Source organism: Lycium ferocissimum, chromosome 1 (assembly GCF_029784015.1).
Source record: "Lycium ferocissimum isolate CSIRO_LF1 chromosome 1, AGI_CSIRO_Lferr_CH_V1, whole genome shotgun sequence".
Lineage (NCBI taxonomy): Eukaryota > Viridiplantae > Streptophyta > Magnoliopsida > Solanales > Solanaceae > Lycium > Lycium ferocissimum.
This window is the reverse complement of record NC_081342.1, coordinates 60858133-60880137: the sequence shown is the minus strand read 5'-3', so window position 1 is coordinate 60880137 and position 22005 is coordinate 60858133. Positions and strand designations below refer to the sequence as shown.

General features: G+C 32.8%; 1 pseudogene; it reads right to left on the bottom strand.

Moving 5' to 3' along the window:
• Nucleotides 1–1557: 1557 nt before the first annotated feature.
• LOC132065822 (pectin acetylesterase 8-like) lies at nucleotides 1558–10870 on the bottom strand (annotated as a pseudogene).
• Between the last annotated feature and the right edge of the window lie 11135 nt (nucleotides 10871–22005).

Genomic DNA, 22005 nt, shown 5'->3' with positions numbered 1-22005 from the left:
AAATTCAGCGACCATATATGAGATAAACTACAACATAAAGCATAATCGTAAAAGACTTAGATTCTGTGAATAAAGAACACATAACTCCAATCCTTAAAAGGAAACTAAAATAACGAAACAAACAAAAAAATAGTTGTGATTCTGAGTCAGTTTCATGGCATGTTCCCTCTAGCATTACTTTATTGTAAAATGAAAAGATGTCGCTATTCTGATTCAATTCTATGGCATTTTCCTTCTACCATTACCTGATTTCCAGCATCTTATATTAACTCAAACGGCATAACTATTGTTCATCGTCAAATTTGTCTCGAACGACATAATTATAGCAAAAGAAAGACGTACTAATTTATCAAATTGTAGGTTCCAGTGTTGGATAGTATTTCTTATTTGTGTAGCTCAATATAATGCCAAATTAAAAAAAAAAAAAAAAATCATGAGGTGACCAGTGTCTACCTTACTATTCGAGCTATAGTCAGTTTTGTCAAAATATTTAACGTGTAGAAAGTGTTGGCAAACTTTAAACGAAATGCTGCCTACTCTGTCTCCTCCTCCTTCATCGTTTTCTTCTTCACTCTTTTGTAAACCAATTTTGATTATGTGTTTACTGTTAAACATTGTTTGTTTCTTTACTCATCTCTACTTAAATACTTTTGATTTAATTCATGATTTTTTAAAGAGAAAAATAAATAAAAGATTGATGTCAAACCCGTGTGCGAAGTTGAATTTGAGGCGGCTAAACTTATACTAGAAATTATGAATTTTGATTATGCCTTAAATAGCGGTCATCAAGTTGAGAATCGAATTAATTACGTCAAATAAAGTTCTCTGCCTCATCTCGACTTTAAACCAAATCTATCCAGTCTTGTAAATGTCTAGCATCCCAAAAAATTTCACCAAAATTTGATCTTTTACAATATTTATAGATGCAATGTCTATACAAAGCTTAAGCAGGACGACTGTTCAGCGCTTATATTATGCAAAATATAAACTTGCTATAAGAATCAACATTAAACAATTGTGTAAGTGGGCTTAGCTAGAAGTAATCAAACATTAACAACTACTCCTCTGGTTAAAAAAAAAGTGTCCACTTAGCCGTTATTTTAATTTTTTTGTTTTGTTTAAAAAGAATGTCTACTTACCAAATCAAAAAAGAATTAACCTTGTTTTTTCAAATTTATCCTTATTAAGTGAAGTGACCAAATCCCAATACTTAATTAGAGGTAATTCAGTCAAATTACCTATTTTTGTCTAGAAATTAGTATTTTCTTAAGGGGTGTGTAAATAGCTAAGTGGACACTCTTTTCGAACCGGAGGTAGTATGAATTTCGGATCAATTTGTTAGACGATGAAAGTGATCATTAACTTCACATTAAATAGGAGTATATTAGAAGTTTGCTGCAACATACATGTAGGTTGAATACTTAACATATGCAAGTGGAAATCTAAAACTCGATAACATTCACAACTTTTTCAGTATCTACACGGAGTATAATATAAGACACATATTCCATGCCATTTTGCAGTCTCCATGTGTTTAATTACTCCTAGAGCAACCCATCAGCATGATCCAGGGAGTTTATTTCGTGGTATTGGCAAGTCATGCTTGGCTATGAGATAAGAGTACTACCTGTCAAAGTACCAATCTCCAAATGCCTTTATCATTGTCAGCACATAAACCTTAATTAAGGCTCCCTCCGTCCCAATTTTCGTAAAGATGTTTGACTGAACACAGAGTTTACGAAAAAAAGGAAGACTATTGGGTCTAAAATAAAGTTATCATAAATAAATGTGTGGTCATAAATTATCTCATAAAATGAGAAGTTTAAAGTCAAATTCTTACCAGATATAGAAAGGTGGTGTTCTTTAGAGTGTCACATAAATTGGGATGAACTACTTATTAAATAATTGTTTTCCTTTTCCGATAGTTATAATTTTTCAAGCACAAAACTGGAAAAGCATATTAAAAAATCAAGATGCTGGAACTTCTCAAAACTTTCATGATGGGATATATAGATCTCGAGAACAGTAGGTGAAATAGAACAGTAAGTAATTTTGTTTTTCGCGGATGTACAATGCAGGTTATAGATAGTTTAAGGTCCGGCTTATTGTTTACGTTCAAATAAAACAATTTTTGTTCTCCAATAATTTTGCTATCTATTTTTGTCTCTAACATCTAGTTTAAGTTCTATAAAATAAAATAAAATGTTTTTTAATTTTCTCATGTTTGGATGGTCAAAATATTTTGAAAAACAATGTCCATAAGTACTGGTATTTCAAGTTTATTGTCTCCCCCTTAATGTCCTAACCCCAAACCCGTTGACCATCTCCATAGTATTTTTCTAGATTACATATAAATGATTTTGGGGAGAATATTTTTTTGCTTACTTAACAAACACTAGAAAATAAGTAAAATCACACCTTATTATCTAAGAATACATTTTCTAGGAAAATATTTTCAATGTAAAACATTTTCCTTTCATACCAAACACACCTTTAAGCAGAATTTATATTTCTGTTTTGTTTCAGACAACAACTAAAGTTGAAAGCCACTAAATAATATCATACCACATTATTCAACACACTGGCATTCTCTGGATTCCAGTAACTCTGAAGTCGAGTATGATGAAATTGAGAGTCAATGAAAGCTCCTCTTGATTTTGGATCACTTGCATTTGGCAACTTAGTTAAGAACTCCAATCGAAGTTCTGAAATAAACCACTCAGAAAATTAGAAATGCAACCTGTTGGGGATGTTAATATAGAGGTGGTTTCAAGAAAAAATATTTTATCGATATAGGATACTCATATTGATAAAATGATTTGAACCACTTATTCTAAATTGTAAAAACGAGATTTTACCTCCTTTATCTAATACTGAATCGACGACCTGTTCTAAGTAAGAAGAGATTTTTGGATAAAAAAATAAAAGAAACAACTTTGTTGACAATTACATATTTTTTGTTTTCTCAAAAGGGTCCTCCGAATATTTTGGTCTTACATTAGTTTCGATATCTAGCATGATTCCTATCCTTTAATCATTCACATAAACTTGGAACATTGGAAAAAGTTTTGTCATCTAACCTTTGAGGTTTTTCTTTTGACTAGCAGAGCAATAATTATATTTGATGACATTGTAATAATCGCCTAATGTAGTTCCAACCTGCACTACATTTAGTTCAGAGAATGGTATCCTAGGAGATAATTAAACACATAATTGAATATTATCTATAACAGTTTAATTGGAAAAAGAGTTAAAAATGTTCTTAAAGTACGTGAAATTCATAACATTTGCCCTCGTTTAATAGTCTAGCCCAAGTGTCCAACCATGCCCCTGCCATTATTTAATTGGCCAAAAATACCTTATCTTACACTAACTAATTACGGCATCTATGTGTGAAATAAGGGCTATTTTTGCCCAATTAAGTACCGGCGGGGAAATAATTGAACCAAACTATTAATGAAGGGAAAATGTTTTGAATTTTGCATACTTCAAAGACATTCTTTTTACTATTTTCCATAGTTTAATGACAAGCCAGTGTAAGAGATACATATATACCAACTGATATACATATAATATAACTACCTGAACTTTATCGAATGCTGACATGATTGTAAAAAGTGGTGTTTTGATATCATGTTGCATATTTTGTGGGAAGAAACACTGCAAAATGTATAGGGATTTTCAGTAATTATTTCAACATCGGAACACCCTAATAATGCACAACTGCACATGAGGAAAATTCAATCAAGCAGTAATTTGTACCAACTCTGGCTTCATTATTGAAGTGCAGGATTTTGGTAGTGCTTTGGCAGACCCCTGTAACTCAAATAAGCAATTTTTTATCAACAACTTTAATAAAAATAAGTAAAGCCATTAGTTCGGTCTATTTACACAAGAAGGAATTGATGTAGAACAAAATTGATTGAGCTACATTTATATGTCACAGACCTACATATACAAATATTGACATAAAATTGCCAGTTTTTAGTCTTGTGAATTGTCTGTTTGAGTAAGTCGAAAATGCAAGAGGAAAAGATAGGAAAGGAGGAGATTATACATGTAAAGTAACAAGTGCTTTTTAGATTGGTTCAAATCCTTTTGCCTTCTCAAGATTCTTCTTGCTGAAAAAAGAACCAAAAAAAATGTAAAATTGTAATGTAATTCTTACACATATTGAATCATCTTCAAACATTTGCAACGTAACAACATAAAAGAATTAATCTTACACATCGATGAAATAACCACTATCAGTCAAGCATTTTACTCTAGGAGTATTAGGCAATAGTTTGCCGAAGGGATCACAATATAACATTGCTGGATATGCACCTGAAGAACTGCCAATAAGAAGGGCCTAGTACAATAAACTTTTATTGGTATGTATGTGTAACGCATGGAAGAATAAAAACAATATTAAGGCAATATATTATTTACTTTGTAAAATAAGTAAATTAAGTTGACATACATTTTTGGCATCCTTTAATCCTTTCGCTAATAGATCTTCCATCACTGCAGAAAAAATCCTTGCACCTCTAAAGTGAAGATTGGTGGCCTAAAAAAAACTAGAGAAGTAAGAATGTGAATTGAAGCTTAACCTCTAATAATGAATAACAATACAGATAACTCCATCCTGTGGCCCATTTAAATTTGCGCTTCTTTCAATTTTGTCCCTTCGGACAAACTTATTTACCAGCGCTAGCCAAATATACAAACTCTATACACTGATTATATATATTATCTGTACATTAAATGTATAGTATATGTATATTATATTATAAATGTACAAAACATATACATTTACTGGCTATTTTGTAAACTAGATCACTCAAATCATTGGACGGTAATTTTCCCACTTAAATTTACTAGCCTTGTCATATATTAAATTATTACTAATAATATACTGGTTCATTTGAGAGAAATTGTTGATTTGGTTATAATTTAATATCTTAATTATGAATGAAGTTATTAAAAACCCTGTTTTCCAAATCAAGAATTAAAACTATATGGTAGATATAAACAAAACGAGTCCGGAGCCAAAATGGGTTATTTTTACGGCAAAGAGCCCAAAATGGGCTGCTCTTTTTTTTTTATACCACAATGGGTATTTCGTTGGTTATCCAACGAAATACCCAGCATTTACTGTTCATGGCAGTTTTTTTTTCACGAAATACCCAGCATTCACGAAATAGCATTAAATTTTTTTTTTTTTTAATTTGGTTCATAAAAAAACGAAATTAAAAAAAAAAAATTGTCCTATTTCGTTGGTAGTCCAACGAAATAGGACAAATTTTTTAATTTTTTTATTTCGTTTTTTGTATAAACGAAATAAATTTTTTTTTATTTCGTTTATACAAAAATGAAATAGGAAAATATAATAATTTTTTTTTATTTCGTGATACTACTAAAGAAATAGTATTTGGCTCATACAAAAAGGGTCCGGAACAAAAAAATGACTCAATAAAAATCAAATGAACCAAAATACCCCAACAAAAAAAAGAGTTAAAAACTACCTTTAGCGCAAAAAATCCGCGCTAAAGAATTTTTTTTTTTTTTTTTTGCGATAGAAAATACCGCGCTATGGCTATAATCGAAAAAAAAAAAAAAATTAGTAATTTTTTTTTTTTTTGTTTGAAAAAACTTAGTGTTTTTTCCATACTTTGACCAACGATTAGTCGTGTGTCAAGACTCCGAAACGTCAATATTTTATATAGAACGATATTTTTTTTGCGTACAATAATGTAGGCCCATACATCAAGGATACATAGACGTTCGGATAGTCATTTTAGGGGTTGAAAAGGTGCCCGAAGTAAGTTTTGTTTACCGTAAGGTTATTTTAGTCAACTTTATATGTCGAGAAAATTAGTCGAACTTTTATTTTCAAAAATTGAAACCGCAGAAGTGAAATTGACATTCACAACTACATTACCCTGGGATTTTTACGTTGAAATCTATTGCGTATCATCATCTTATAAGTAAATAAAACTGAAAATTTCAGGCCAATTTGGGGGAAAATTGAAATTGAATGGGATAAAAGGTGTTTTTTTAAAAATCGGCTCGGCCAAACCGCCTTGTGGCAGTTTGCCCGCATAGATCTCGAAAAAATACGCAAGTTCAAAAAAAAAATGCGTAAATCGGACGTCCGAGCGCAAAGTTATGACCATCTAAAGTTTGACCACTTTACAACTAGTTTTTCACCTTATATTTTTTAGAATTAGAATTAGATTTATATTCAAAATAACGTTATGTCTTGATTAAAAAATAACACGCTTAAATCAAAACCTTAAAAAATAAAACACTTAAACCTTAAACAAAATTTACTTCGGCTATCTTTTCAACCCCTAAAACGACGATCCGACCGTTTACGTATCCTTGATGTAAAAATCTACATTATAGTACGCATTTAAAAAAAATATCGTGTTCTATATAAAATGTTGACGTTTTAGAGTTTGACACACGACTAATCGTTTGTCAAAGTATGGAAAAAACACTAAGTTTTTTCAAACAAAACTTACGGACACCTTTTCAACCCCTAAAATGACTATCCGAATTCTACGTATCCTTGATGTATTGAGCCTACATTATTGTCCGAAAAAAATATCAGGTTCTATATAAAATTATATTTTCCTATTTCGTTTTTATATAAACGAAATAAAAAATATATATTTCGTTTATACAAAAAACGAAATTAAAAAAATTAAATATTTTTGTCCTATTTCGTTGGCAGTCCAACGAAATAGGACAAAAATATTAATTTTTTTAATTTCGTTTTTGTTATGAGCCAAATAAAAAAAAAAATTAATGCTATTTCGTTAAGCATTTCACGAAATGCAACCAAATTTAAAAAAATTATTATATTTTCCTATTTCATTTTTGTATAAACAAAATAAAAAAAATTATTTCGCTTACACAAATAACGAAATTAAAAAAAAAAATTGTTTCGTTTATACAAAAATGAAATAGGATAATATAATAATTTTTTTTAATTTTATTGCATTTCGTGAAATGGTTAACGAAATATCATTAATTTTTTTTTTTTTTAATTTGATAACAGCATTAACAAAAACGAAATTTAAAAAAAAAATATTTTTGTCCTATTTCGTTGGACTACCAACGAAATAGGATAAAAAATATTTATATATTTTTTATCCTATTTCGTATGGGACAAATTTTTTTTTTTTTTAAATTTCGTTTTTGTTAATGCTGTTATCAAATTTAAAAAAAAAAAAAAATTTAATGCTATTTCGTGAATAGCATCACGAAATGCAAAAAAAAAAAAAAAAAAAAAAAAAAATATATATATATATATATATATATATATTTGGTTGAAAAAAAAGCGCCATGAACAAAAACTTTGGGTATTTCGTTGGATAACCAACGAAATACCCATTGTGGTATAAAAAAAAAAAAAGAGCAACTCATTTTGTGCTCTTTGCTGTAAAAATAACCCATTTTATCTCCGGACTCTAAACAAAACTATATAATTGCTTTTACAAATAACATACAGGATCAACTCTTTCAACATCTCCGGTGAATACTCCTCCATCACAATATGCAACCATGACTTTATTCCAATTGAACAAATCTGCACGTTTTGCATTGTAAAGCTATTAGTTCTGCAAATTACATTTATTGTAGTAACCACAAATGTAAAATCATACCTCTTTTGGCTTATAGTAGAAGGACCCCTTTGGTAATACTATAAACAAGCTTGTTTCATTTATGAGATAGCATCACACAAATGTACTTGCCAATTACGTCGGGGAAGGGGAAAAGTGAGAATTAAACTTATACCTGTTAAGCGGATTCCTTTTAATTTTTTAAGAGTTTTTCTTAGACGACCACTCAACTAATGATAATTATCTTATATAGTCATTTTTTTGTGTTTTCTAACGAAAAAATCACTCAATTTTTGTCATTTCATCAATTTAGGTGATATTTTCGGTAGATATTGCTGACACATATTTTTTTAAGACAAACTTTTGAAAAATAAAAAGGGAAAACATCACATAATACCCCTAAAATATTAAATATTTACCTGCCCATGCCCCTTCCCAAACTATTTTCGCTTCTACCCCTATCGGCTAGAAATTTTTACCCGACATACCCCTCGGCCAATCCCCTTCCTCCGTGATATCATCGCAGTCTATTTATATATCACGATGGTATCATGGAGGACTAAGAGAAGGACTGAAACAGTCCTCTATGCTACCATCTCATTATATTTATATACCATGGTGGTACCATGGTCCTGAGGAGTGTCTCATTGAAGGACTGAAGCAATCCTTCATGATACCATCACGGTATTTGTATATAAGACAATAGTATCATAGAGGTATTTTTCGAGAAAATTGTGTCATTTTTAATAAATGAACATGATCATTCATAATACCGTCTTGGTATATAACTGGGGGGGCATCTCAAGTAAATATTTTTGATTTTTTCTAGGGGTACGAATATAATGAGGGTATGGGCGGGTAATTATTTTGGTTTGAGGGGATATGCATGATCTTTCTCCAAATAAAAAGATATCCATTTTAACCATTAAATTGACCTGCTCCGCTGATCCTACCTACTAAAATTAAATGAATCAATCACTACAAGAAAGTACAGAAATGACAACAACTCTTTGGCAACAAAAATAATATTATTGGCAAAATTCAATATTTGGCAACAGCTTAGTTTTATTGTTGGCTTATATACTTTTGGCAACAATAAAAAAGTTGTAGCACGTCGTTGCAATAACAGCCGATGAGAAAAGTTTATGCAACAACAAAAATAATATTGTTGCCAAAAGCACTTGCAACAATAGTCAATACTATGGCAACAAAAAAAAATTGTTGGCAAATGTCTTCTTTCTTGCGGTGAATATACAGTGTAGGATCAGGACCCTTTTTATTTTACATGTATAGCTTCTCAAACAATCATAGAAATAACAAATAATAGCACAGATATTCTCGTTGCTCTTTGAAAAAAAAAAAAAAAAAAAAAAATTGGTGTGCATAAAGGGAATCTTGATAATTGAATCGAAGATGTACCTGGATTAGCACTTTGATTCTTGCTGAAGTGACTTCTAAATTTGAATAGACCCACATGCTTTGAAGAACCAAAGGAACTCCGTGAACGATTCTTGCAGTCTCTCACATCTTTACACCATCCTCCTCCCTAACAACAAAGTTAATTATATTTCCAAAATTATGACTCACTATAGATGTTGCACTACGTCCATTAAGAAAAGATTTTCTCTCATTTTTAAACTTTTTTATTTGAAAATGCACAACTTCTAGGGTGGGTTTGGTACACAAAAATATTTTCCTGAAAATGTTTTTCTGTAAAATAAGTGATTTTCCTGCTGTTTATTTTCTGGTGTTTGATAAGTAAGCAAAAAATATAATCCCAAAAATATTTATATATAAATTGTAATCTAGGCAAATATTTTGGGGATGAGATATGGGGCAGGGAGGTGGGGACGATGGAGATGAGGGCTATGGTGGGAGGGCCTGGGTTGGGATGAGTGTGTTGAAGGATTGGTGGAGTGAAATGTCACTTCCGAAATTTGTTTTTCCTATTTTCACCGGAAAAGTCATTTCCCTCATCTTGTTTTCTTAGAGAAAGTCTTTTCCAATATAGTTTGATGACCAACTTAACATAAGAAAATTAGAAAGTATTTTCCAAAAAATGTTTTCCTTCATGCCAAGCACACCCCTAATTTTGATAAATTGTTCCATTAAATATGACTTCAAGTTTTGTTAAGAAATAAGCGAGTGATGCAGCGGAACCGATTAGGATGCACCAACACAAGAACAATAATGCAAGAAAGCAATAAAAGTAATGAACATAAGATTTACGTGGAAAACCCAAGACGGGAAAAATCACGGGGCGCGAAGCGTAGAGAAATCAACTATAAGGTGAGGAGTACAAAACGATCTCAACAGGGTGTCGAAGCACAACGAGATCAAAGGAAACGAAAGATTACAATCTCTCAATGAAAACTCTCTCTAACGTAAGTGTGGAATATAGTCTTGTGTGTAGTGTTGATAGTCTTGATAGTTGTTCTCTTTCACTTGATGTTCTGGCCGAAAAATATCCTTTAAATAGGGGTTGAAGATGTTCAAATCCCAGTTAGAATGGGACAGCCAGTCAAATCCCAGTTGGAATGGGACAATTATCGAATCCCTGTTGGAATGGGACAATTTCGTGAAACCCTTTTATTGGGACATATTCTAACAATCTCCACCTTGGACCAAAATACATCAACATCAACACTCGTCACCTCATAAATCCCCGAAGGGCAATTTAAGCATGAAGAACACCAACTAAGTCTAAGCAATGCTTAAACTCAGTAATAGCAAGCGGCTTGGTTAACATATCTACGGGATTCTCTAACGTATGAACTTTCTTTACCAAAATCTCCCCTGCAGCAATAGTATCTCTGATAAAGTGGTATTTAACGCTAATATGCTTGGTCTTTGAGCGATGAGAATCGGCCTTGGTAAGATGAATAGCACTCTGACTATCAGAAAATACAACGGTAGTACCCTGTTGAACACTAAGATCAATAAGAAGACCTCACAACCATGTAGCTTCTTTAACCCCTTCAGTTGCAGCGATATACTCAGCTTCGGTAGTAGAAAGGGCCGCAATAGACTGTAATTGTACTTTCCAAGAGATAGCACCAGAGCACAGTGGCAAAAATGTAACCAGAAATAGACCTACTACGATTGAGATCACCACCATAATCAAAATCAACGAACCCAACAACATCATAAGATGATGCCTTGGCTCTATCAAATACCAAACCAATATTAACGGACCCTTTCACATAACAAAGAATCCATTTCACGGCATTCCAATTATCCTTTCCAGGATTATGCATGTATCAACTTACCATGCTTACCGCAAAAGCTAAATCAGGTCTAGTGCAAACCATAGCATACATAAGGCTACCAACAGCACTAACATATAGGATAGTAGACATCCTCTCAATGTCCTCCTCGGACTTAGGACAAGAGTCAGCAGACAGTTTGAAATGAGCAGCAAACGGAGTAGAAACAGGTTTACAATCAAACATATTAAACCTATCGAGGACTTTCTCAAAATACTTCCTCTGAGACAGGTAAAGCTTCCCAGCTTTTCGATCCCTGTGAATCTCCATACCTAGAATCTTCTTAGCTGCACCAAGATCCTTTATCTTAAACTCAGAATTAAGTTGAGCTTTTAACTTGTTGATCAAAGACTTGTCTTTAGAAGCAATCAACATATCATCAACATATAACAACAAGTAAACGAAGGAACCACCAGAAAACTGTCAAAAATACACACAATTATCATACTTACTACGTTTGTAGTCTTGCCCAATCATGAAGGAATCAAAACTTTTGTACAACTGTCTTGGAGTTTGTTTAAGGCCATAAAGAGATGTTTTCAACCGACAAACAAATTGCACCTTGCCAGGAACAATAAAACCCTCGGGTTGCTTCATATAAATTTCTTCTTCTAACTCCATGAAGAAACGCAGTTTTAACATCAAGTTGCTCCAACTCCAAGTTAAAAAGAGCAACAATAGCAAGTAACACTCTAATGGAGGTATGACGAATAATAGGACAGAAAACTTCATTAAAGTCAATACCTTCCAAACTTCATTAAAGTCAATACCTTCCAAACTTCATTAAAGTCAATACCTTCCTTTTGGTGGCAACCACGAACCACTAAGTGAGCTTTCCATCTTGCTTTTTCAACCCCGGGAATACCATCTTTTAGTTTGTAGATCCATTTTTGCGATCAATGCACGTGACCTTTGGGCGCTCACATAACTCCCATGTATTATTTTTGTGCAAGCTTTCCATCTCTTCTTGCATAGCCACTAACCAATTTGAGGAATTAGGACAAGAAATTGCCTCAGAGTAAGTAGAAGGACCAACTCCCTCGGGAATTTCTTGTGCAACTGCAAAAGCATAAGCAATAAGCCCATCATCATCAGTGTCAGCATATCGAGCAGGCTTCTTTATAACTCGTCTCGGTCTATCACGAGCAATAACATGATCATCCTCCACCTGTGGCTCGACGGGACGTGTGGTACTAGTACTTGGCTCATCAACAGGAGCCTCCTCGCTAGCCTGAGGAACTGTAGAAGAAACAGGGCCAACTTCATGAGCTTCATGACTCACTTCTACCTCCACCTTCTCACTGGCATCTTTCATATCATCATTACCTGTAGAGGAAACAACAGACTCTTTCCTAGAAGATAACATAACAGCCTCATTAAAAATTACATCCCGACTCTGAATAATTTTCTTAGAGCTAGGACACCACAAACGATATCCTTTAGACTCAGAAGCATGAACAAGAAACATGCACTTAACAGCCCTGGGGGCTAGCTTCCCATCATTGACATGAGAAAAAACAGTGCATCCAAAAACTCTAAGTGGTCGTTTGGTACGCGGACAAAGTTATGCTGGGATTATAGTCCTGGGATTATAATCCTGGGACTAAATAATCCCTGGATTATTTAGTACTAGTTCTTTGTTTGGTTCATTGGATTAAAGGTGGGATATACCATTAATAATCCAAAGCATGTGTTTGGTTTGAAGTTGGATAAAGCTGGATAAACTTTTCATTTTCAATTTTAACCTTGATATTCAATGGCTTATTGTGCATAAGTAGTACAAAACTTATGCAGAAAAATGCTGAAAATGTGCAGAAAAATGCAAAAAAGTGGGCAGAACGCCCGAAACTATGCCGAAACTGTGCAAAAAAATGCCAAAACAATTGCAGAAAATACAAAAACTGAAGCCAAAAAATGCAGAAATTGTGCAAAAATGAGTACTATGCAGAAAATGCAGAAACTGTGCAGAAATTGTGCAAAAAAGATTGCAGAAATTATGCAGAAAAATGCAAAAACGAATGCAGAAAATACAAAAAATGCAGAAATTGTGCAAAAATGAGTGCAGAAACTATGCAGAAAATGCAGAAACTGTGCAGGAATTGTGGTTAAGGGGTAAGATGGTCATTTAGAAAAGTTATCCCAAGATTATTAATACCGGTATTAGTTATACCAGCTTTCCAATGGGATAATATTATCCAAGATTGTGGTATAAAATTATACCGGGACTAATTAATAACTCAAACCAAACGTGGTACAAATTTAACCCAAGAATTTAGTACCGGTATATCCGCCCTTATACCCTCTACCAAACGACCCCTAAGAATAGAGTAGTCAACGGGATTACCAGACTAAACTTCTTCGGGAATTTTAAATTCAATAGATGAATGTGGAGACAAATTGACGAGGTAACAAGCCGTAGAAACGACTTCGGCCCAAAAATCACGGCGGTGCCATAAACCAGCATTTGAGAGCATACAATGGGCTTTCTCAAGTAATGTTCTATTTATACGTTCTGCAACTCTGTTCTATTAGGGCTTATGAACGAGGGTCTTATATCTAGCAATACCATAAATAGCGCAGAACTCCAAACCGTTATAAATAGTGATCGAGACATAATTAACATTAATGGTTGGGAAGAGACATAATTATTGGGAAAGTCTCTGAAAAGGGGAGTTAGCGGCTTCTCCTCATTTCCTATTATCTATATTTTCCAAAGTTTTTACGTGGATAGGGGACACATATCATATTTTAACACTAGCGGTTTTCATCTAATTAATTAAAGTAGAGTCTTAATTATCATTGTTAGGATAGTAAATATCTTCATATATTTGCTCCGAGAAACAATTGCGGGGCGTAATTTTTACTAAAGGGGTTCAAATATACAAAGAAGTAAACACACGAAGAAGCCAAAGGGGTTTCAACATCTACTATATATACATAAAAATGATTTTAATCTTGTATATAAAGTGTAATTTTGACCGAAAGGGTTCAGGTGAACCCCCTACCCCCTTACTGGCTCCGCCTCTACCCAGAAAGATTGTCAATCACAAAATTCTGGCAGATTTCTAAAATTTCCCATGCATTTTAGGATTTTAATATGGGAGCGCTTAGTACTGTAAACTATATAAATTTTGGAGAATATCTTAAAAGAGAACCAGAATTTTGTAAAAATAAAAATGTAATTTTTATATTTTAATTTAGAATATGAGATACATATTAGTATAAATATAATTGTCATGACCATTTTAGGGTGGGACTTGATATGTATCTCACTCTAATTATTACTCGAGCGAACCTTGAACCTAATTAACTGATAGATAAACCAATTGAGCGGTTTGATCAATTCAACCAGAAATCCAACCATAGATAACAATGTGGTAATATGTCTGAGTCCGTAACTGAAGACTAGTAATTGTGGCTTAATCTATAAACACCCATTATGTTAAGTCATGAGTTTCTATAGAGTATTGATAAAAATCTGAAAACATATGTTCTCGGGCTAGTTGCGGAGCCAAGAATTTGGTAAAGGGTGTGCAAATTTTCTTCTCACTTATGTTAATGGTGTGCAAAATTAAATATATATTCATAATAGCTAACATTTAACTTATGTAGACCGCATAATTTTCTGGCGAATGGTGTGCACCGGTCATCCTTCGCCTAAGGTGGCTCCGCCCATGTCTCGGGCATAGCCCCCAAAATACTAAAGCAACTAGTGAAATGGTCCGCGCTTACGGTTACAAAAATCTGATTAGATACGCGAAATGATTCTTTTCTAACTTATCCTACAATTTTTTAATATTTCTAAAATCCTAATCTAAGAGAATGGGTTAATTTACTTCACTCACAAATTAATTAAATTGACTTATTTAAATGAAACATTGTAGAACAATTTCAATAAATTATAGAACAAAAATTTGGTGTTGAAGTTTTTATGGTGATCATCCGGATTAATTTGTGGCTAAGATAAGCCTTATGCCTGAAATCCTGGCGATTCGTCAGAATTTATAACTAAAATCTCGATCATCACCACAACTTCTTGTTAAAGAAGTCTTTCCCAATGTCTAATTAAAAAACCTAGACATAGGAAGAACACTCATCTTGTCACAATAAGAAAAAGAAAATCATTAGAAGAAAATACTCACTTATGTATTAATGAAATTGTCTAGTGAACACATTAGCTTTTCGAGCAAAAAGGAAAGTCACAATGCTTATCTAAGCATATCTAATACTTTAAACGCCAAGGAAAAAAAAAGCTAAAAATGGTAAAACTTTTAAAAGAAACTATGAAGAAACTTAACAGTGGATCCCGTTTGGCCATGAGAATTTTTCACTGTTTTTTAAAAAAAAATTCACTTAATTTGAAAATCAGCCTTTAGCTATGAAAATCAAGTTGTTTGAAAACTTTTAATATGTGCCTCACACAACTGACATTAGTTGTGTGAGGCTCATTTTTGTGAGATAAAAAAGTGGACCTAAATATGTAGACCCAAAAGTGTAAGATGTGGATCCAATTTTTTGTCTCACAAAAAACAGCCTCACACAACTAATGTTAGTTGTGTGAGGCACATAATAAAACTTCTCCAAGTTGTATTTGAAATTTGAAAAACACATAAAACTTTGTTTTCACTTTCAGTACATTCAAATAACCAAATATTCTTTGCAAAAAACTATAACCAAACACAACTCCATCTTCAACTCCAATTTCAAATGTCCATACGCAGTAAAATTTATCTTATCCTCTTCAATGGAGGAATATAGTCTAGCATCTTCTTCTTTTTTTCTGATCTTTTTGGGTCTCATGTTCTGCTACTCTAAAAATTGTAACTACATTTAATTTATATCCTAAAACTAAAACCTCTCAATTCTCACTATCAATGCATGTCTACGTGTAACTGCTAACAGTTACAATGAGGGGATAGGAAATGGAAGATTAGTAACAATTATGATAATTGAGGCACTTAAATCTCTTCCTTCCCCATTTACCCACTTTTCACAATGATTGCATAAAGCTATTAACATATGATTATCCATCTTAAAATTCTATGCTGACATATTCTTGTATATTAAAGATGCAGTCTCCAATATATTTACTTGAAGAAACGTCTGAATCAATGAATGTAGGGGGAAATGCACAAGGAGAAAAAGAAGAAGATAAAGAGAATATATTCTATTGAACGAGAGAGAAATCCAGCTAAATATATATATATATTGTTGACGTACGTGAATAATTAAATTTTTTCATAACATCACAATTGTCTCAGTTATTGTTTAATATTTGTGTCTAAACGGCACAATCCGTAACGAAAGTATCAAATATCAAATAACATAAAAACTTACAAAACCTATGCAAAAATCAATTGCAATATATAGTTACAAAATAAGTTCCATGGCAGCTAGGAACAAAGAGAGTTCACCATGATTCGGTAGCATAAAATGTACATCAAAACCATTTCTTGGAGCGAAACCATAGCATTCCAACCATTTTTTGCACCTACAAAAAGTAGAAAATTATCAATCAAATTGATTAAATTAAATTAAAAAAATCTTGAGAATGTAGCAGAAAATAAAGACATTCTATTAGGTTAGAGATAAGAGTATATGTTGAATGATAGGCATACTTAGAGTATTAGTCTTCAAGGTTAATGATAAAACCTCCTTCATAACCTACAAATACGTGATGGACTCCTTTTAATTTTTCAATAATTGAAAAAAAAATATGTTTCAACTTCCACATTAAATTCCAGGGAAGCATAACCAACGGTTGTAGAGGGGGAGAAAAAAGGTGTAACTAAGATAATTAAGAGGCATGATTAAGAGAATTAAGAGAGTTGCTTTTGATATTTTTAATACATAGCAATTAATTTTAAAATGAGAGAAAATCCAAAAAAATGAGAAAAAAGATAAATAGTATTCTAGGTCATAGAGAGGTGCCACATCACTTTGTCTATGCCTAGGTTTATATTAGATATATAGACTAGTGAATTAGCTCGCGCTTCGCGCGGTCATTAAATTAAAATATACCTAAGTAGTTATTTAATTTTTTATTTAAAAATATCAATCTTTGCTTATCAATTAGTTTTATCTTTTCTATATTCTTCAATTGTAACACTACTGTTTGTTCGAATAATATTTACCAAACTGATGACAAATGAAAAAGCAAATCTCACTTCAACTCAACTCAATATTTAACAAATAACCCTCCTCAATTTGATCATATTGTATAGTGTAAATATGCAGCAACGAATAATCCGGTAAAGTAATAGAAATTTGACCCAACACATTGCAAATAAAAACTTCAGAACCTAAAGGAGCATGAGTCATACACTCGCGAAACGTCATTATTGTCAAGGTTGTGTGTCTTTTTTTCACCTTACTCATTACCTTCTTGACATAATTGAAATTTATCTTCTTTTTTTCCTTTTTTGAATTTTTCTTGATTATCTATTTCTCTTTTTCTTATCTTTTTCCTTCCATTTTCCATCTTAATAATTTTCTTATGTAATCACTTTTTTCTTTGTATTCATTCTAACATTATTTTTCGGCTCACTTTTACCTTCTCTCTTTTTATACATTACTATGTTTTACCTTTTTTTTCAATCCAACCAAAAAATTAGTAATTATAGTGATCTTTCCTTAAATTAATCAAGTTGATTTGCCCATTTCCTTCTACTAAATTGCAAAATATCAAATTTTCTCTTAATTAACTATATCTCATAAACTCATGATTTATGTGTTATATTAAACATCCAAAATTACTTCATAATTTGGTTATAAATGGTTATCTTCCTCTTTCATTTCCCACTTTTTAGCACATAAAAGTTACTTGCCTACAAAGTGCATCAACGAACGTATCTCAATGTTTGTCGAAAATTATTTGTAAGAACTTTTATCAATGATTTTGGTCGTATAAGTTTATACGGCCTTTTCGAATTTACCTTGTTCTTTTAGATGTTTTGTTTATTTTGTATCCTCCTTGCAAATATATATACATATTTTTTTGCACAAAGTAACAGTGTGAATTTAGAGAGCTCAGAACATCAAAATTCTATCCTCCTCCTTGTCCATCCCGTAAAATAACATTGTTGCGTTCCGAATAACGCCATTTAAAATATAGGTGTAATTGCCTTTTTCATCAAAATTCATTACCCTTCCTATTTTAAAAGATCTTACGATCTAATCATAATCATATATAATTCAATCAACGTTCCCTGCAATCCATCATGGCATCAGTTAGTCCAAGTGCCAAAAAAAAAAAAAAAAAAAAAAAAAAACTCGATTTACACTCCCTCTCAAAAATAGCGAAAGAAAAGAAACAGAAGAAGAGATAGAGACTGACAAATTTTTGTTGTATGTGCTATTTCGAGATCATGAGTTTATAAATTGTATTTACTCTCTTAGAAACTTAAAAATCTGAAAAACTTGAAGACTTTAATCAACAAAAAGAAAATGAAAAACTTGAAGACTGCAATTTTACATATCAATAAATATTATGAATTAAATTGTAATTTGAATATTACAAACAATTTTACATTCTCATGCTCTTTCATTAGGTATATTATAAATTGATTCACATGACTACCAAATGACATATACTTACTTCCTTAAGCAGCATGCACGTTTACGTAGGCTTCTTTTCCATGCTTTCACTTTCGAAAACATCCTGACATGGAGACATTATAAGTTACGCTAACAAAGAAAAGAACACATAAAAATAAAAAAACAACCAAGCAAATGAAAGTTTAGAAAATACTATAATTATGAGTTAAAGTGAAAATAAGGACTATGTTGTTAATATAGCATAATCAAATTCTCTAAAATAAAATAAAAAGAGAAGCAGAGAGAAATCTGAAATCATTTTCTGAAGAATTTCTCCATTCATATCCTCAAGAACCCAAACAAATGCTCTATACAACAAACTGACAAAGAGGATAACCAACATGACTCAAAAGAAATTTATATGAATAGAAATTAGAGTGATTTTAAGGTGTCATAAATTTGTACATTAAACAATTAGAGGGTTATGAACATGAAAAGCTTGGAGGTTATGGATATTATTAATATTTATTATGAATAGAATTTATGATAAATAAAGAGGTGTGAGTTATGGAGATGATTTTTTTAACATAAAATTATTAACAAAAAAAGAGAGAAAAAGTCAAAAAAGGGAGAAAAAGATAAATAGGATCCTTGGCCATAGAGAGGTGCCACATAGGATTGTCTATTTCTAGCTTTATATTATATATATAGATTTAATTAGACAATAAGACTGAATCTCCCACTTAAAAGAGAAGAAGAAGAAGAAGAAGAAGAAGAAGAAGAAGAAGAAGAAGGAGGAGGAGGGGAGGAAGTTATACTGTTACCTGGTCTAAACTAGTCGTACCAGGAACGTGATATATCGATTGTATCTGCATCCAATAAAATGAAAGTAGATCATCACAGGCTAATAAGTATCACCGTTAGGATACCCAATTAAGTCTTATAGACTATAGCCTTGTAACGACCCGTTCGGTCGTTTTAAGCATTTTACTCTTTTCTTCCCAAAATAATATTTCTCGTAGTTCGACTTCCTGTATTTAGGATTTGAGGATGGGTGACGCGGTTTTCGAGGCTATCGAGTGAGTCTAGTTTGGTTTTGAGGAGTTTAGAGTCTTCTAAGTTGGATAAGTGAAAAAGAGTTGACCAATAGTTGACTATTGGGTAATTGCGTCCGGAATAGAATTCTGATAGTTCTGTTAGGTTTGGAATGTGATTTTTGACTTAGTTGAGCTTTTGGTTTGGGTACCGAGGTGTCCGTTTGTGTTTTGGGTCATTGGTTAGGATGTTGGTTTTGGTTTGGTTGGTGTTGACTTGGGTCAACACCGGGTCAAGGCGGCCTCTTTTGGGAAATCCGAGTGCGCGAGCGAGTTCGTAGCATGTGTTATGATAAGTTTGCGTGTTTGGTTTGTGTCCGAGAGATCTCAGATGAGTTTCGGTTTGGATCGGATTTGATAAAAAGCAGATTTTTCTGGTTCTGGTGCAACCAAACCTGCGAGATAGACTGCGTAGCTGCGGAGTCGCACCTATGGGTCTTCGGGAGTTTAGTAAAGCCTGCACCTGCGTGGATTTTTCCGCAAGGGAGGCGTCGCACCTACGCGGGATGTCTCGCACCAGCAAGGATTGCTGAAATCAGTCCATAAATCTTCCATTTCAAGTCTTATTTCCCAATTCACATAATTTGAGTTGTACACTTCGATTTTGGGAGATTTGAGAGTGGTAATTCATTTCTTCTTGGGGGTAAGTTCTGAACTCAATCTTAGTTATTATTAAGGGATAATTTCAGAGACCTCCCCTTAGGTTTCGCTTCGTAACACTCACCTCTTTTGTGGTTTACGATATTACACATACCTCTCTTATTTTGATTTCATTGTAACAATTCTTTTTATCTATTATTATAAATATTAAAAATTTACAATATGACACATTTACCCTTGCTAAGATTAAACTCTTTCTTGGACAAACAAATATCTAGGCTCGAACTCCTCGAATTTTCTCTTCTACGTTCCTCTTCCTCTTCGGTCTTTCGAACAAGACCAACAAACCATCTTCTCTACAAAAGAAACCAAATTAGGATTTCCAGCAAATTTATTTTCCTTTTCTCTTTTTCAAGATTTGAGTAAAAGGGTAATAAGGTAACGGATTAAAACTTAAAAGTATTAATGCTTTATGCATAAATGAAAATCAATCATAACCCAAATACAAAATCAAATGGCAACTACGACACCGATAACATTCTTCCTATGGAACGACTTTGTATCTGTCATGAACACCTTTTTTTTATTCCGTCATGAACACATACCCTTATACTTTAAAATTATCATCTTATAATAAAACTCTTAAATCATTCAGATCAAAGGATAATAAGTTTGAGTTACACATATGAGGAATGTGTTACCGGAAAATATAGCACAAAAGGATTGCACTCAAAATGAATGTTAACTCGAGCAAGAATCTCTAGGGGGAAATTTAATAAAATTAAATTTGTTGCTCGCGTTTGCCCAAAGTAGGTTGTGCAATAAATTTTGCTCTATTGTGAATTCTGATGGATGTCCATCAATTTACTTGGCCACTAAGTCTTTTGGCCATCACGTGACTTGGCCACTAAGGGAACGTGGCCTCCAAGCCTTTCCCTGGTTGGCTTGGCCACCCAGCTGTTCTCTTTTCCCTCCTATAAATAGGAGACTCATTTATACATTTGGATATCAGTTAAAAAGTTGAATAATATATCAGTCTCTTTCTATACACTTGTTTTGGTGTATTTACTTTATAGTTTTTATTTCATAACACGTTATCAGCACGAGACTCTGTTATCTCGAGCAAATACTTTAAAAGCCTCGAATTTATTGACTTTCTTTTTCCCTTTACTAATGGCAAATCTTACTAAACGTGAATTTATAGCCTTAGATATATCCGGCAATAGCTATATGTCTTGGGTTCTTGATGCCGAGATTCACCTTAATGCGATGGGCCTGGCAAACACCATCAAAGATAAAAATGAGGCATCAAACCAAGACCGTGCCAAGGCAATGATATTCCTCCGCCATCATCTTGATGAGAATTTGAAAATGGAATATCTCATGGTTAAAGATCCTCTTACACTGTGGAATGATCTGAGAGATAGATATGATCACCTGAAGATGGTCATACTACCACAAGCAAATTATGATTGGGTCCATTTAAGGCTACAAGATTTTAAATCTATTAAGGCATATAATTCTACAATGTTTAAAATTATTTCTCAGTTAAAATTATGTGGTCAAAATGTTACTGAGCATGATATCTTTGGAGAAAAGATTCTCCACTTTTCCCGCCTCGAGTATGCTCCTGCAGCAGCAGTACCGAGAAATGAGGTTCAAGAAATATTGTGAACTTATTGCACATCTTTTACTTGCTGAACAACATAACGAATTATTAATGAAAAATCATGAAAGTCGACCTACTGGTACTGCTCCATTCCCTGAAGTGAATGAGGCAAACTTTCACAATTTTAGGCGTGGAAGAGGTCGTGGCCCCAGTCGTGGTCATGGCCGTGGTCGAGGAAGGAATTTTAATCATGATTCTCGTATTGCACCAAATAATACCCTTCATCA